The following is a 15,601-nucleotide window of genomic DNA, read 5'->3' as shown; positions in this document are numbered from 1 at the left end:
GTCAAGCGAGCTGCTAAAATAGAAACAGACCTGCTTTTTTCATTACTCTGCAACCAAATTTGATACTTTTGACAACATGCCATATTAGATATGACAAGTTCCTTCAGATAGACAAGTATGCAGCCCAAACAGATGCCTTTCCATCTTTCAGACAGTATCAACTAAATTCCTACTGGCAGCTGCTCATCTGGATTAAATGGAAACAAATCCTCGTATCCTCAGCTGCTTCAGAAACCGTTTCATCCGCATTTTTGTTCCCGAAACCTTTGTTTATTCACAAATTGCTGACAAAGCATCCTGCTTTTCATTGCTAGCACTTGTACCCTGGTTTTTTTTTTTTTTTTGGTGCTTACTCCAATTATAGTTCTTTGGCAGATTGACCCCAGACTTTACTAAAGTGATCTTTAGTAAAGCATCTCCGCAGCTCTTCTCCAAATGTTAAGTGTGGTTTCAGAATTAACAAACAAAAGCCAAAACAAACATGAGTATAGCCAAGTTCATGTTGCATTTGTCAGGTCTGCAGGAGACTCGGGGGCAGGAATAAACAGTAAATGAAGTAAGTCCTTTTATTCTAACCAAAAGTGCCGCTTTAGCAAAATCCAAGACACAAGAAAATGATAACACAGAGGGCAGAAAACAAACAAAGAAACCCAAGTGGAACAGCGGGCAGGACGATGCATAGACGCGGCCTGAGAAGACACAGGTGTTTGCAGTCAGAGGACATCAAACAACAACGCACGCTTTCAAAATAAAACATAGCTAAGCAAGTTGTTTATGTAATTTGTTCCAAACATTAATGAAATGAATAGAGAACGAAGAAAAATAGATCAGGGCATGTGGGCAGCAAGATTTATCTGTAGTACAGAGAGTGTGGCGCGATCGGTAGGCTTTTGTAATGAAATAGTAGCTGCCTGCTCATGTTGTGGTTTGTTGAATATTTACATCTCTCCCTTCCTGTCTGGGTTTCTCCACCTCATGGTGCCGTTACTCCCACCGTGGACGAGGGCTGAGGAGTCGGCCGACAGCTCCAGATGTGTGCACGCTGGTCGTGCATCTGCAATACATGGTCAATGAGATGCCTAATATACCTCTGACCCATGAGCGAGCTCGGTGACTGGCAAATTAAAGTAATTGAACTTGTGTAACGTGAAAGCAACGGAAAAGCAGACGTGGAGGGAGGGGGCTGCTCTCATTGGACAATTTCACAGGCCTGAGAAAACGCCGGCCACTGCCCCACGTCAACTCTGCTGAACTTCAGAAAGCATTTTTTTAGATATAAAATTAGTCTGCAGCCCTGAGAGAAGGCTTTGTTTTATTGTGCAACTTCTTGTCATTGTTGGTTGATGGCACTTTGATCTGTTTTTGACTGTAAATCTCACAGGCAAAAAGCATGAATCTCCTGTAACTCAGGCTGACTGCACTGCGTGTTCCTCCAGGCCCCGACACCAGTTTCATTGTTTTCCATTTTAATTACATTACGCTTTCATTTGATTTCCCCTAAAAAATCTGGAATCTAGTAGAACAGTGAGGTGGCCACAATTGTAGACTGTCGGCGTCATTGCTGGCCACATTCAAACCAGTTATCTGTGGGTGGAAAACTTGTGATGTACGACTCTGCGAGAGCATATTTTCATGTTCATCACACTTGTAGACTGTCTCTAAGTTGGTTAGACAGATAATGAAGTATTGTTGAGGTTCAGACTTGTCAACTTGAAGCCATTTCAGTTTCAAAGCTTTTCCATTTTTCATGGAGGGGACAAGGCTTGCATTTTGTCAACCAGCCTATTGTATTTTATTTTATTTTATTGTACAATGGAATCACACTAAATCAGTCCCAGATTTAATTAAAAGGGTAAGTAATTTTTGTAATGAAAAGTCAAAACATCTGCAATGGACACACAAAGAGAGCTGGGATGGATGGATGGATGCATAGATGGATGGATGGATGGATGGATGGATGTCAAAACATCGAAGGCCACTCAGAACACAAAATTAGATTCACACAAACACAACTGCGTTGTTGTTGAGGTCAGTCAGCATTATCTGATATTGTTAATGTCATTAAGTTCACACACTGAGCTGGGAAGCCATAAATCATTATTTCCATTATTACATTTTAAACTTAAACACAAGCTGATAGAAGTAAAACTTAACTGAGACCAAGACAAACTTTCCAAAGCACCATCAAAAGACCGTTTTATCTTGTGTTTTCTCTCCTTCTCCAAGTCTTTCACTCACATTTTAACTTGCATAGACCACACACACACACACACACACACACACACACACACACACACACACACACACACACACACACACACACACACACACACACACACACACACACACACACACACACACACAATCCCCTGCATGTGCACTTAGAGGGAGGACAGCCACAAGGTTTGTTCTATTTAAACCTGTAAAACACGGTGTCATCATTTTTCTGACAGTCCTGCAGACAGAATTTATCTCATCATTAATTAACCATCATATTTCCAACACACTGCAGCTTAATTAGCACAAGGTCATTGGGGAGGGCTTATTAAGTGGAACAAATTTGGGCAAGTGTAAGAGAGGAGGCAGAGAGGACGCGGGATGGAAGAGCGAGAGAGGAGAGAGAGGAGATGGAGAGATGGGATGACAAAGAGATAGGCAGAGAGGGGAGATGAAAAGAAAAGAAAAGAAAAGAAAAGAAGAAGGAAGTGGAGAAAGGGAGGAAGTGTGTGTGTGTGTGTGTGTATGTGTGTAAGTGTGGGTTGGGCCGGCTTGACAGTGCTGGCTCAGTGATTGATAACTGTGCCGGTTTTGAAAGCCCAGACCTGGAGACTAGGCCGGTAGCTGAGGGAGAGGACGGGGGAATTGTGCACACACGTGTGTACGTGAGAGAGTGTGTGTGTAGGTGTGCACGCTGGGTGTATCCGAACCGGCAACTGGGGACCAGTTTGGGGAAGGTTGGGGGAGTTGAGAGGCAATGGGGGTTGCAGGGGGGGAGCCAATTGCAAACATATGCTGGCTGGCAGGCGGTGGAGAGATGGATTGCAGTGGGACAGTGTCAGAGAGGCAGTTTCATCACCATCTCCACAGCCCTTTCCACCAGGTATTTTTAGAAATGCTTGGGAGATCTGTTAGTCAAAGGAAGGAGAGGCAGAGGAGGAGAAGGCCTGACGAGCAGTAGGTTACACCAGGCTTCACGCGCTGGATCTGTCTGGGACCTCAAAGTTATTTTGAGTGGGTATCTGCAAGGAGTCCCGCAGATATGGGTTTTAAAAGGCTGACAGCGCTGGCAGTTTTTAGTATCGATAGCCTGGTTTAGCTCACCGGGCTAAACCATTTGACCTCTTCTCAGAAGTCACAGCTGTGAGCTGCTGCAGTGGACTAGCTCTAATTACTTAAGTCATAATGTGGGACATTTGACCGTGGAGCTTTTTTTTTATTTGTCAGCGCTCCATCGTCGAGGCTTACAAAAATATTCATGGGTTGTGTGTATATATATATATATATCCCTTATTTTGTACTAATTATCCTATTATCCATTCTTTTCTTCCTGCCTGAGTTAAAGCATTTTAAATGCTAACAAATAATGTACGAGGTGGAACTAGTAACATTCAAGTCATTTCAGTATGCTGTTACATGGACACTGCCTTCTCCTCTTTCAGTCTGTCTGCGGTGTTTTCTCCATTTGACTGCGTGCACTGACCCGTGTACCTTTGCACGTGTTGTTGTAATCATAATCTGCGCTGGACTCCACCCAGAGGAGCACTTGTTGCACCTCTGTACGACATACAGCTGAAATAAATATTAAACGATACTGAGAAATGTGTGAAAACTTCTGATAGACATCTTTTTATTTACTGCGCATTTGAACACCGTTCATCTACTTTTTTTAAGCAAGCTTGTGTATTATCTTTTTAGTTGCACATCCACCGTTCAGTGCGCTGCAGCGTACGAAATTAAAGTTTTAAAAGACCAAAAAAATGATTTAACTGACAAACAATGAACCATATTGAATGATTATAATTTTTTTTTCACTATTATTTATTATTTATTCAGTCAAGTGAACAACAAATGCACTTGATGGGTTAAATACATCTTAAGCATGTCATCATTCATGTTGAAGGGCGTGCATACTCACTCAAAAACCTGAATATAAACAAAAAAACGAATAAAAAAGAGCATCTCTTTGCATGGTTTTATGAGGAAAAAATTGTATTTCAGGGTAATTTTTTATTTCCTTTTTTTTTTAAATAATAATGCATTAAAAGGATTATGGCTAAAGGTAAAACACCGCACAAGGAGGACCCATCCACACAGGACAGCACTTTAAAACCACATAATTTATTCAAATGTGATTCATTTCACATGAGGAAAAACGGTTTAGTCGATACCTGCATGAAATCAGGACACACTATCTCATCCCAGTCACTCCCCACTAATGAATCGTAGACAGCGCTGGCCGGCGCTGGTCAGACCTGACTTTAAATAAAAGGCTAATATTAGCCCCTTGTATGGTCCTAACCCCAGCGGGTGGGAGTGGGGGGGATTGAGGGGGAGGAAGGGTGAGACGACAGACTCCAGCTATCTGACAGGTGCTGGGTGAGAGAACGGCAGAGAGCTGAACTGTTATAAAGTGACACAACTAGGTCTTCGTCTCAGTCACACCACCACTCCTCACTGCAGGCACTGAGCAGGGACCAGGGCTTTTTGTCCTTTTATCTGCGCGTGTGCGCCGCCATATTCATCGACCGGTATACCGGTGTATATATGTTTTACAAGTTCCCAGGAACCAGCCTCTGTTTAGGGTTTAGTGGCTAGCAGTGATCTCACAAGGTCTTAATCATGACTTTTACCATACAAAGTCCTTGTATTATCATCATCATTTTACCATCACGCAAGTTGATTTATCCCGAGTATGTCATCATTTGTGTTCAGGTGGTGGACACAAGGTCTGGACTGGCCTGTTAAGTGTCCACGTTGGTTTCTTGCTATTGGTTTTACTTCAAAAATCCTCATTGCTGCTCTTTCAAAAGACAACAAGAGAGTTTTCCTGATTAAGGAAGAAAGAAAGAACACAGAAAAATTGTTTGGTGTTTACTGGCAATGCAAAAAAAAAAAAAAATCTTCTGAGCAGGAACACGGAAAAACATCATGTTTGAAGTCCAACATGAATATTGAGCATCACTTCTTTTAAGTAATAATACAAAGTCTCTGTTGTAAGTAACAAACTCCAGATATAACTTTGTGTGCCTTTTGTCAAAATTAAATCTCTGCTCTCAATTTGATCTGCCTAAAAAAAAAACAAACAACAAACGTGAAGCTCTGGAAATTAACTGGCTCTCTGCATGAATTTACTGTAAATGTGATCCGTTCATCAAACGATGTTAAAGGAGACAGTGAAGTACTGGGAATTAAATCCACGACAGAGTCTTCAACGAGGTAAAGAGGAATCCATGCGTGACGGCTAAAGGTTTGACCACGACGTCACAGGAACTGTCATCAGGGGTCGTAAAGAAATCAGTGGAACTGGAAAAATGTCTGATCATTAATCTACTTTACTGTACAGAAGTAATTGAACAGGCAGGGTTTCCATGGCAGAACGCCACCAAAATAATATTTTGCCATGCATCTGAAGTTTTGCACTTTGGCAATCCCAGAAACTGTAAAAATATCAGATGAAACCAAAGCTGAATTTTTCGGCAAGAATACTCTAGATAGATAGATAGATAGATAGAACTTTATTCATCCCCAGAGGGAAATTCAACCGTCCAGCAGCTCATCAAAACGTAAACATAAAAAATCAACCACACAATAAAAACACATTCATAATATTAAAATAAATATGAAATATAAGGTTTTTAAAACAAATATCAAGTAAAGTGCAAACTAAAATATAGTCCAGTTGTGGCAGAGGTGAGTGTGTGAGACTGAGTTCAGGAAGAGTTAAACAGTCTTATGGCTGTGGGGACGAAGGATCTCCTGAACCGCTCCGTTCTGCAGCGCAGTGAGAGGAGCCGACCGCTGCAGCTCCTGCTCCTCTGTTGCTCCAGGAGGCTGTGGAGAGGGTGTCTGCTATTGTTCATTATAGCACTCAGTTTGTTAAGTGTGCCCCTCTCCACCACAGATCTTAGCGGGTCCAGACTCCTGCCCAACACTGAGCCCGCTTTTTTCACCAGTCTGTCCAGTCGCTTGGTGTTTTTTATTGCAAGGCTGCCCCCCCAACACACAGCAGCAAAAAAGAGAGCACTGGCCACCACTGTGTGGTAGAACGTGGTCATCATCTCCACACAGACATCAAAAGACCTCAGTGTGCGCAGGAAGAACAGGCGGGTCTGCCCCTTCCTGTAGAGGGCGTCGGTGTTCGGGGACCAGTCCAGCTTGTCATCCAAGAGGACTCCGAGGTATTTGTATGTGTGGACCACCTCTATATCCCCCCCCTGTATGAAGACTGGTAATTGGGGAGGCCTCTTCCTCCTGAAATCCACCACCATCTCCTTTGTTTTGGCTGTGTTCAGGTGGAGACAGCACTTATTGCTCCAGTCCCTGAAGGAATCCACCAGATCCCTGTACTCCTGCTCCTGACCCCCCCTGATACATGCCACAATGGCTGTATCGTCAGAATATTTTTGCATGTGACATGAATCAGTGTTGTATTTGAAGTCTGCCGTGTAGAGTGTGAACAGGAATGGCGCCAGGACAGTCCCTTGTGGAGCCCCAGTATGTATCTATGTATATATCTATGTATCTATCTATGTATATATCCATGCATCACATGAAAACCGGCCAGATTACCGGCATCAAGGATCATATTTACCTGCGTGTCTTGGGACTATCGCTGAAGGGGGAATGAATTCCTAAGTTCACCAAAATATCCTTCAGCATAAAGTCAAGGTGGCTGTCCTCCAGCTGTGGTTTAGGACAGGTTGGGTGATGTAGTAGGACACACACACACACACACACACACACACACACACACACACACACACACACACACACACACACACACACACACACAAGGCACCAACAGGAGTTAATCCGCCTTTGTGGCCCAGTCTGAGCCCAGACCTTGACCCCCCCCGGTCAGATGCTGTTGTGTGATCTCAAGAGAGCCGTTCACACCAAATTTCCTCCAAAAGTGTCTGAGCTGAAGCAGTTCTGGATTTTATCAACTCAAGCACATTATGTTTGCCTTTTATTGTAGCTTAGATAAAGTTCAGTTCACATTTTGAGGCAAATGAGTGCAGAAAAACATTTAAGTGCAATACTTCCAATAACTCACGATCTTTTTCTTGCCACTGCATTTCCTGACATGTTTTTAATTTTGATTCACCCACTTCACCACCAGTTTGTTGGTCTTAGTTCATGATCGTGTGTTTTCCCTGCAGTTTTTGAAGACTTAAACCAACACTCTAGTATAATAGGAGTGGCTTCAGAGCGTGACTGACGGCAGTAACCTTGACTCAATTGCTTGTAATTAGTTCTTTAAAAACAGGGCGCCAAAACACGGCTGACCTGTTCCACATACCTGTTTTCATTGGTAATTGTTAAAACGTCTGCCATTTTCACACAAGTAATAATAAACTCCTCGGGCTAATACACTCATCACTCTCGGGGCTGCTGTACTGACAACCAAGAAGAAAGATATATTTGTTTGAGGTAGGCGGGAGAGCAAAAAACATGACACAGGCAGCTGGAGAGAGATTTTTCTTTTCTTTTCTTTTTTTAAACCGCGTAGAAGGTTTCTAACCATAAGCTGGGTTGTTTTCTTGTTTTTATAATCCATAATATTACAGTATGTGTGAGCCACGTACATCGGCGCTAACATTCCTGGAGGAAAACCAGGTGAAACGGCACGAAGGCAGATCCAGAAATAGGTAAAGTGATGCACGCAGCGCAGGTGTGATGACTCACAAAACAAAGACGGATATTCAGGACATGCATTGTTACGTGACTGCGGTGAGGAGTGTGTGAATGCATTTAAACTTCTAATACATGGAGATTATGTGAATGCTTGTGTTTCTACGTTTGATTTGGCCTTTAAAACAATTTTTATGACTTTATTGTTTTATTTTTTTCACGTTCGCCGCCGGTGGAAAGCAGTCCAGTAAATGTATCTCGCTGAAAATGTTGCAGGTGTATCTCTGCGCTCCCGCGGCGGGATTGAGACGTACAGTTCTGTGGTGGGTCGCGGCGCCGTGTGCCAGGAGCCCAGCTCAGCTGAGCGGGCATCTGGTTCTGCAGCGCCGGGCTCTGGGCTCTCAGCCGCTTCCCAGCACGCAGTGCGGCGCGGCCATATTGCCCCGGCACAGAGGGCCGAAACCTTCCAGGCTGGGAGGGGAGAGCGGGGGCGGAAGAGCCCTGCCTGGAGCCAGCATGGGGGCAATATGGACCACACGGAGCAGGCTGGGGTCAAGTCACACAGAAACTAACCCAACAGTACGTGTGAGTGAGCAGCACGATGGGGAGATAAAGAGCAGATAAAAACAACTCCTGTTTCATTATAATAAATCCTTTCCCTTAATTATTGATAATGAATCTGCTCTTTAATCTTTCTCTTTCTTCTTTCCCTTATCTGCCTGTGTCAGCACTTTGTCTCTCTGGCTCAGTGTTGGGTGGTAGAGCCTAGTTTTTCTGCCACCCAGGGGCAGAAGTCAATAACATCCTGTGCTGCTGGGACTGTAGGCAGCCATGAGAATCATGCAAAAGGCTGCGGCAAAATATTCACTTGGCCACAAACGCAAAAAGTAGTGAGTCAGACGAGATACGAAGCCTGAGCAACACAGGATCCCAGCGTAAATAGCTGGTTTTGCTGGTTTGCAGGAGGTCTGCGTTGTCCCTGCGCGGCACTTGCGCGGCGTCACACCTTCACCTTTGTGTTCGCTGGCTGCCTGTGGGAGGGGGGAGGCAGCGGACAGCGCCCCCCTGTTTACCCCACTCCGCGTTTCACGGGGAATGAACACTCGCAGAATGAGGGATTGCATTAATATTGGTGTTAAAATTAAGCGATAATTAAAATTTGTTAGTTTAAAAGCCATCGCAGTCTATAAAATTTTGATTACAGGAAAATTAGGTGCATTAAGTTTTTATGCGGCGGCCTGTGCTAACACTTGGGAGCGATTTTTATGCACTTGTCATGGGCATATGGTGCTGAATTGTTAGCGTGTGTGTGTGTTTCTGTGTGTGTGTGTGTGTGTGTGTGTGTGTGTGTGTGTGTTTGTGGGTTGGGCACGTGAGGGAGGCATGTTTCCTCTCTGGAAAGCTGACACACCTAAATGCTGGAACCTCCACTCCTGTGGTCTTACCCAGCGTGAGTAAATCGGACTGCTATTGCTGCTTGGGAAACGGCACCTGTGACAAAATACCAATTATAAATCTGAGCCTGTGTCTCGGAGCAGAGAAGTCAAGAGGGCACGTTATGGTCATCTCATCTGGCCAGTGATATCACATCAGCTCGCGTCGTACAGCCTTGTATTGTCGGCCACAATAACAGCCGGCTCCCCGTCGCAGGGTGCAGCAGGGTCCTATCGGCTCCTATTACTAACCGTAATGTTGGTCAGAATTAGACAGCTCGTCCCAGAGTCGGAAGCCACTCGTCACGACAGGCCACCGCGACCTTGACTCGCGGAATAAATTTGCAGTAGTAGTACATCTTCTCACAACAGCGTCTACCTCATCTGGGCAGTGCAGGTCCAACATCCCCTCCGGCTTTTCAAGTTTTTCCTTTTTCCTACGAATGATCTCACCCGGCAGCCAAAGCCCAAGTGACATTACTCAACCAGAAAAGAACAGAGAAAAGTGCACGGCTCACCTACGTATTCATTTCACATCCTGTGGCACGAAACCGGGCCGTTATACGGTGACACAATTGTGCGGCGAAGTGTTGACAGCGGTTGGACATTATGCACAGTGGGACGGTGGAAAAACTGGGCTGTTGCCAGCCTGTTTTTCTTCCCTATTGAAACATCAGACTGTCATAGCAGAAATGGATGTTGCCAGGCATCACTAATGAACCAATTAATCAATGAATTAGCTGAGCAGCGATTAAATTAATGCGAGCTGGACGGGTAAGCGGCAGTCGTGGATATATCCTGGGGAAGGTGATTAACGCACACGCGGAACAGGCAGCGATCAACAAGGCCGCTATTAAGTTGGGAAACTTCCTGAACTTTTCGCTTTACGGCTAAATATGGAACGGCTTGATTCGTTTTATTTTCGTATGAACTGGAGCAACATTATCACATTTTTCCACACAGCTCCACAGTGATGCTATTATGCTGCGGAGCTGTTCGCAGCAAAGACTTTGATGAGTTTCTGGTGTAGAAAATAGACGGATGAGTGGACTTCCGTGTGTATTATCTCATGACTCGATTGACAATCATGAAAGAGTCATTCTGGAGGTTATTAAAATAATACATGTACCGTTTATATGTTTAGCATTAGCATTAAAATAGCATTAAAAATATGCATTATAGAATTAAAATAGCATTAAATTGCATTACCCCGCCACTGTTTGCATTTTAATACAATGGCCTCCATCATATTTCATGCTATGTGTTTAAATAGATTTTTTTTTAAAGCATTTTATAATAAATTAGTTGTCACACAGGGTTTAATGAAAGTGTTTAATACTCTAAAGTATTTTAATATGTTCTAACATTTATAGTCATAATCTGCTCTGTCTTAATTGTAAACATTTGATGAAATAGTCTTCCTTTTATTGGGAAACACCTTTAAGGAAACCTTGAAAGTTTAACTTTACAGCCACAGACGCAGTAAACTTGGTGTGTTTTTGCATCAACTAAGTTGTGTCCGAGCCGTGTTTTAAAAGAGAGTAGAAAATAGGGAGAGAATGTCTGGTTTGATTGAAAATTACTGCATTTAGACAATGTGGAAAATAGATTTTAAAGGGATATTTTTGGTTGGTTGGGGGCATATTTTGGCTGCATGAAAAGATAAAAAACGTAATCTTTTTTTAAGGTCAGGTGTGGAAACGTGTCCTGTGACATCACAGACCGGAGTAAGAATGACCCAGCCTCACCATCCTTATCTCCTTATGAACTTCACCAGCTGGTTTATGTGTTGATCTACCGGTTAATCGTTCATCAGAACCTTCATCCCCGTTAGCTCACCGTGAGCTGCTGGTCCCCCGCTGCACCTCATCACACCCCGACGTTCACGTTCTGACGTGCCATCACCCTCTTATGTAAGGAAAACAGTGAGTGTGGGTTTGGGTAGAAGCGGGTGGGCGGCGTGTTTGGGAGGGCGTCTCCGTTGATTACGTGACATCCTCCGGAAGAGCGCTGGAGTCGTTTCCGCCGTTCCTGCGAGCGGGGGAAAAATGAGCTCTTTTCACTATTGAGACTGTCACTCTCAATTTAGGATAACAGTAAGCATGCACAAGGTCTCCTGAATACACCCACCCCACATAAGCACCCCACCTGCTCTCGCCCCGCTCCCTCCCCACGCACACACACACACCACCCCAGCCACTCTCTCCCTTGCAGCGGGTCGCCGTGGTGACAGTTTGATTAGATCATCAATCGTGGCCGTTAACAGCGGTCTTCCTGAGCACCTGGACCGGCAGGTCACAGCTGGCTCTGAGCTACCGCTGTCCCCCTGACCCAGCATAATGTGTGTGTGTACATGTATGTGTACGCGTGTGTGTGTGTGTGTGTGTGTGTGTGGATGGGGGGTGAGCGCAGCTATGCTCGTAGACACAATTAGAAATGCAGTCTAATTGTATTTATGTGTTCGTGACAAGCTTTCTGTACTGTATCGTGGGCTTTCGAGTGCAGCTGGATGTGTGCTTGAGTGTTATTTATTTTGTAAAGTTCCATGTGCGAACGGATTTGAGAGCTAAACGTATTTGTGTTTGCGTCTGTACGGCTTGATTTAGAAAACGAAGCCCATGTGTGGCCTGGGTGCTTCTCCGGCTCTATACAAATGTAGGATTGTTTATGAAAATCTATTGTTTGACTTGGATGATTAAATAGAGAAATATTTAAATTCATAAACTGCTTTCTTTCTAGGAACTAAGGGGGATTATAGGTAGAGTACACAAAGAGAAATCAGAAGAAATACAACACATCTGTATGTGTGTGTGTTCCCCGCCACATACAGTACTTCCCCCAGTCTATTATTTTCTGCATTTGCAGATACACGGATAGATACCAGGGTGTAGCAGTTATGGCTATTCATCTGAAACACCCCGCGCACACACACACAAACACACATACACACACACACTTTCCCACAGTGTACTTCACAAAACTGCACATACATAAATTCACCTGCTTCCCCGCGTCGTCTTCAGCGGCTGTATCGGCTTCTTCGTCGTCCTGGCGAAGCAGTTAAATTTATGGGATAACAATAATGGGACAAACTGTGTGTCTCATTGTGATTCCTCAGGTATTCCATGATTAAATAAATGTCCCCGGTCTTTTCATAAAGCTTGTTTATGGCAGCGTGGCACCATATGCTGCCGCTCCCACCCCACCCACCCATCTCTTTCTCTCTCTCTTGTTTAAGTCTTTTTCTGTTTCTTTGTCTCTCTCTGTTTCGCCGTGTTCTTCCTACACGGCCCTACGATGCCTCCACCAGACGAAGGCGAGCCCTTATTCTGTGGCGGCGTCAGAGTTGTGCATTAACATATGGAGGCCATCACCGAGTGATGATATTTGTCTGCGCTGTTGGTACGCGCTACTCGGTGTACGCTCCGCGCTGTAATGGAACAATGGTAACGATGATTTGGCTTTATCAACTCCAGGGTTGCATCTTTTCCTGCTAAGTGGGGACTTGCATGTGACTTTGTTGACTCTTTTCCAGCGTCTGGTTCATCACAGGCCTGTGCGGTTTTGCCCTGCTTGGCGCGAGCACTCGCTGGAATTTATTTTGTCTTCAAATCTTCACAGTGTATTTACTCAAATTCACTCCAAATGTTTTGACTACGCAAACGCAGGCAACGCTCCGAAAGTTGGCTCTGGTAATTAATTCTCAAAAGCAGTACGTAACCATTTGTGCACGTATGTGTGTTGGGGGGGTTTCGGAGAGACACAGAAAGGGGGGAAAAAAATAAATAAAACAACAAAAAACAAAGACAAGTTTCTAAAAAAAGTAATTAACTTCTCCAGGCAGGACACGGAGGTAAACACGTGCGGCTGTTTGCTTTATCGTCTCGTCTGGTTTTGTTGTGGTGCCGCTTCAGACACGGAGAGAGCGATTCTGTACGCCACAGACCTTTGTTGCCATTATTAATGGCCGTTTCACGTTAACTTCGCTCCGTTAATATACTCGACAAAGGCCCAAATCACCTGAGCGATGAGGACGATAGAGACCCTGTCCCCCTTGTCCAGCCAGTGCTATTACAGCGTTTCTGCTCACCCCCCCCAACCCCCTCCCACCCTTTCCCAAATGACCAAGATTAATGAAGCCACCGCCGTTTTTAATTAGCATGGCCGTAGTCATCAATTACGCCTGCCCCACCCTAAATACAAATATTGTTATATTTGAGAGGGGAAAAAAATCTTGATTTATTTCATTGTGGTGTCCGAAGCAGAGAGATGAATGGCCTCCCATCATGGTCGTTTGTAGAGATGAGGAGGACAAGAGAAGGGAGGGGTTTGAGGGGGGGGTTGGTCAAACGGTGTAATAGAGGACGTGCACACGGACAGGCACGTGGCTGGTCAAGCTACAGTCACTTCTAACAGGGAGAGACCAGTGTTGGTCTGGGTGTCCCTGTACGTGGACCGGTCCAGCGCGGTGGCGGTGCAGCGATGTAAGAAACGGGTAGTTGTATATGTTATACCAATCATTATTAACTAAATATATTATAAAGCAGAAACAACAGTGAATTGTCATCTGACGATGAGCAAAGAACACTTTCTAAAAGTCTGTGATTAACGTAAATAAATAAAACTAGTTATTTTCTCTCTCACAGATCCCAACATGGCTCAGAGTTATAAGTGTGCAAAAAAAACATGCTTGTAGAGGGATCAGTTGCATTCTGGGTCGTATCTGCCTAGGCTCATCTACTACAGCAGGCGAACCATGAGACGCTGTTGTAGCTCCTTCATTACTTGACTGTCTCAACTCCACTGGCATTCGTTTTTCTGTTTCTTTCTAATGTTATATGAATAACAATTCACAAATATTCTCACTGAATAACCACTTATTGAGTTTATTTTAAATTTTAATTCAATTAATGAAAATAATGCTGGAACAATGACAGGAGTTGTTTCACATCTATGATTGTGAAGAGAGAATAAGCTTCTGGATGTGTTGTGTGTGTGCACAAAAGCAATAGAAACACGGGGGACTTTGGACTTTGGTTTCCTCAGATTGTCTAAAAGATAATACTTTCAAATGTTAAGGAAGTGCTTGTGACATTGATTATTCTGTGCTTAGAAAGTTCATATCCTCAGTCAGGATTCACACCGTCTACCAACGCTGCTTTGAACAGCACAAAAGTCTTCTAATATACAAAAACTGAGGCATCGGATGTCAATTTAATCATCAGATGTTATGGCCACCACCTGTAATAACAACGGACACGACATTCCTCAATGCCAATGGGGCGCCGTGGAGCACAGGGCACAGAGACAGGTGTTTGAAATGAAAAGGCATCAGCCAAACGTTTGTCCCACAACTTGATACCTCCCGATGTGCTCGGTCCGCGGTGGCTGCAGTGCTGAATCCAGACTGGGCTCGTGGTTAAAGCCTTCCCACTTCAGCTTGTTCATACGATGTGGCAAAGAAAGAAAGAAATAGCACAGACACAGTATTTGGCTTTACTCCCACATCTCTCTTTTTTTTTTTTTTGTCCTGCTGGCTCTTATTCAAACCGAGTCTAGACTAGTTTGCTAATATTAGTATTCCTCTACCAAGAGAGGTCTATTGATGTCTGAAGAAAAATAAACTATCAAATCACTTGTTTGAAGAAAGAAAATAAGACTGCGGTGAATTTGTTCATAAATGATTATTAGCCCCTGTGCAGCTCCTTTCTGCAGTTTCTCACATTTGCTGAAGTTTGACTGGTCCGTGTCGTGATAATGGCGCGAGCGCGCTGCTTCGTGGCTTCAAGACGTGCCCGCCGCCCCTCTGCGGTTTGGGGGCTCGGGTGTTTGCGCTGCGGTGAGCCACCAGACATTGCATTTCTGATGGCCACACACGCGCGCACACACGGATTTTATGCCCTCACCGCCGCGGCTATCGCCTGCCCACTGACTCATGAGAGACTGGTGGGAAACATCTTGAATATTTTATGAGGCTCTGGAACCCCACCTCTGTCTTCTCCCCCCTGCAAACCGCTGTGTCCAGCCTCGCGCACACACACACACACTCTCTCACACACACACACGCCCGCATACACACCAGCAGAAAGAAATAATGTTTTAAATGCAATCATTGTCAGGCCCAAACAATGTCATTTATCAAGGGAGCATTTGGGACTGTATAATAAGTTTCAGATTATTAATACAATTTTTCATCCTCTGTCAAGCCTATCTGATTTATGGCACGCGTGTGATCTAAGGTGATCATTGAATTACAATTCCAGTAATGAGAGAGAGAATGGACCTGGTCTTTTACTTCTGCCCACTGGAGCACA

General features: G+C 44.3%; 1 protein-coding gene across 1 annotated transcript in view; it reads left to right on the top strand.

The window, feature by feature from the left end:
• Nucleotides 1-15,601, top strand: part of znf407 (zinc finger protein 407) — a 177,950-nt gene that overhangs the window by 76,165 nt on the left and 86,184 nt on the right. The window lies entirely within an intron of this gene.

This window comes from Cololabis saira, chromosome 3 (genome assembly GCF_033807715.1).
Source record: "Cololabis saira isolate AMF1-May2022 chromosome 3, fColSai1.1, whole genome shotgun sequence".
NCBI lineage: Eukaryota > Metazoa > Chordata > Actinopteri > Beloniformes > Belonidae > Cololabis > Cololabis saira.
Note: the sequence above shows the minus strand (reverse complement) of the source record. Positions and strands in the feature narration are given on the sequence as shown.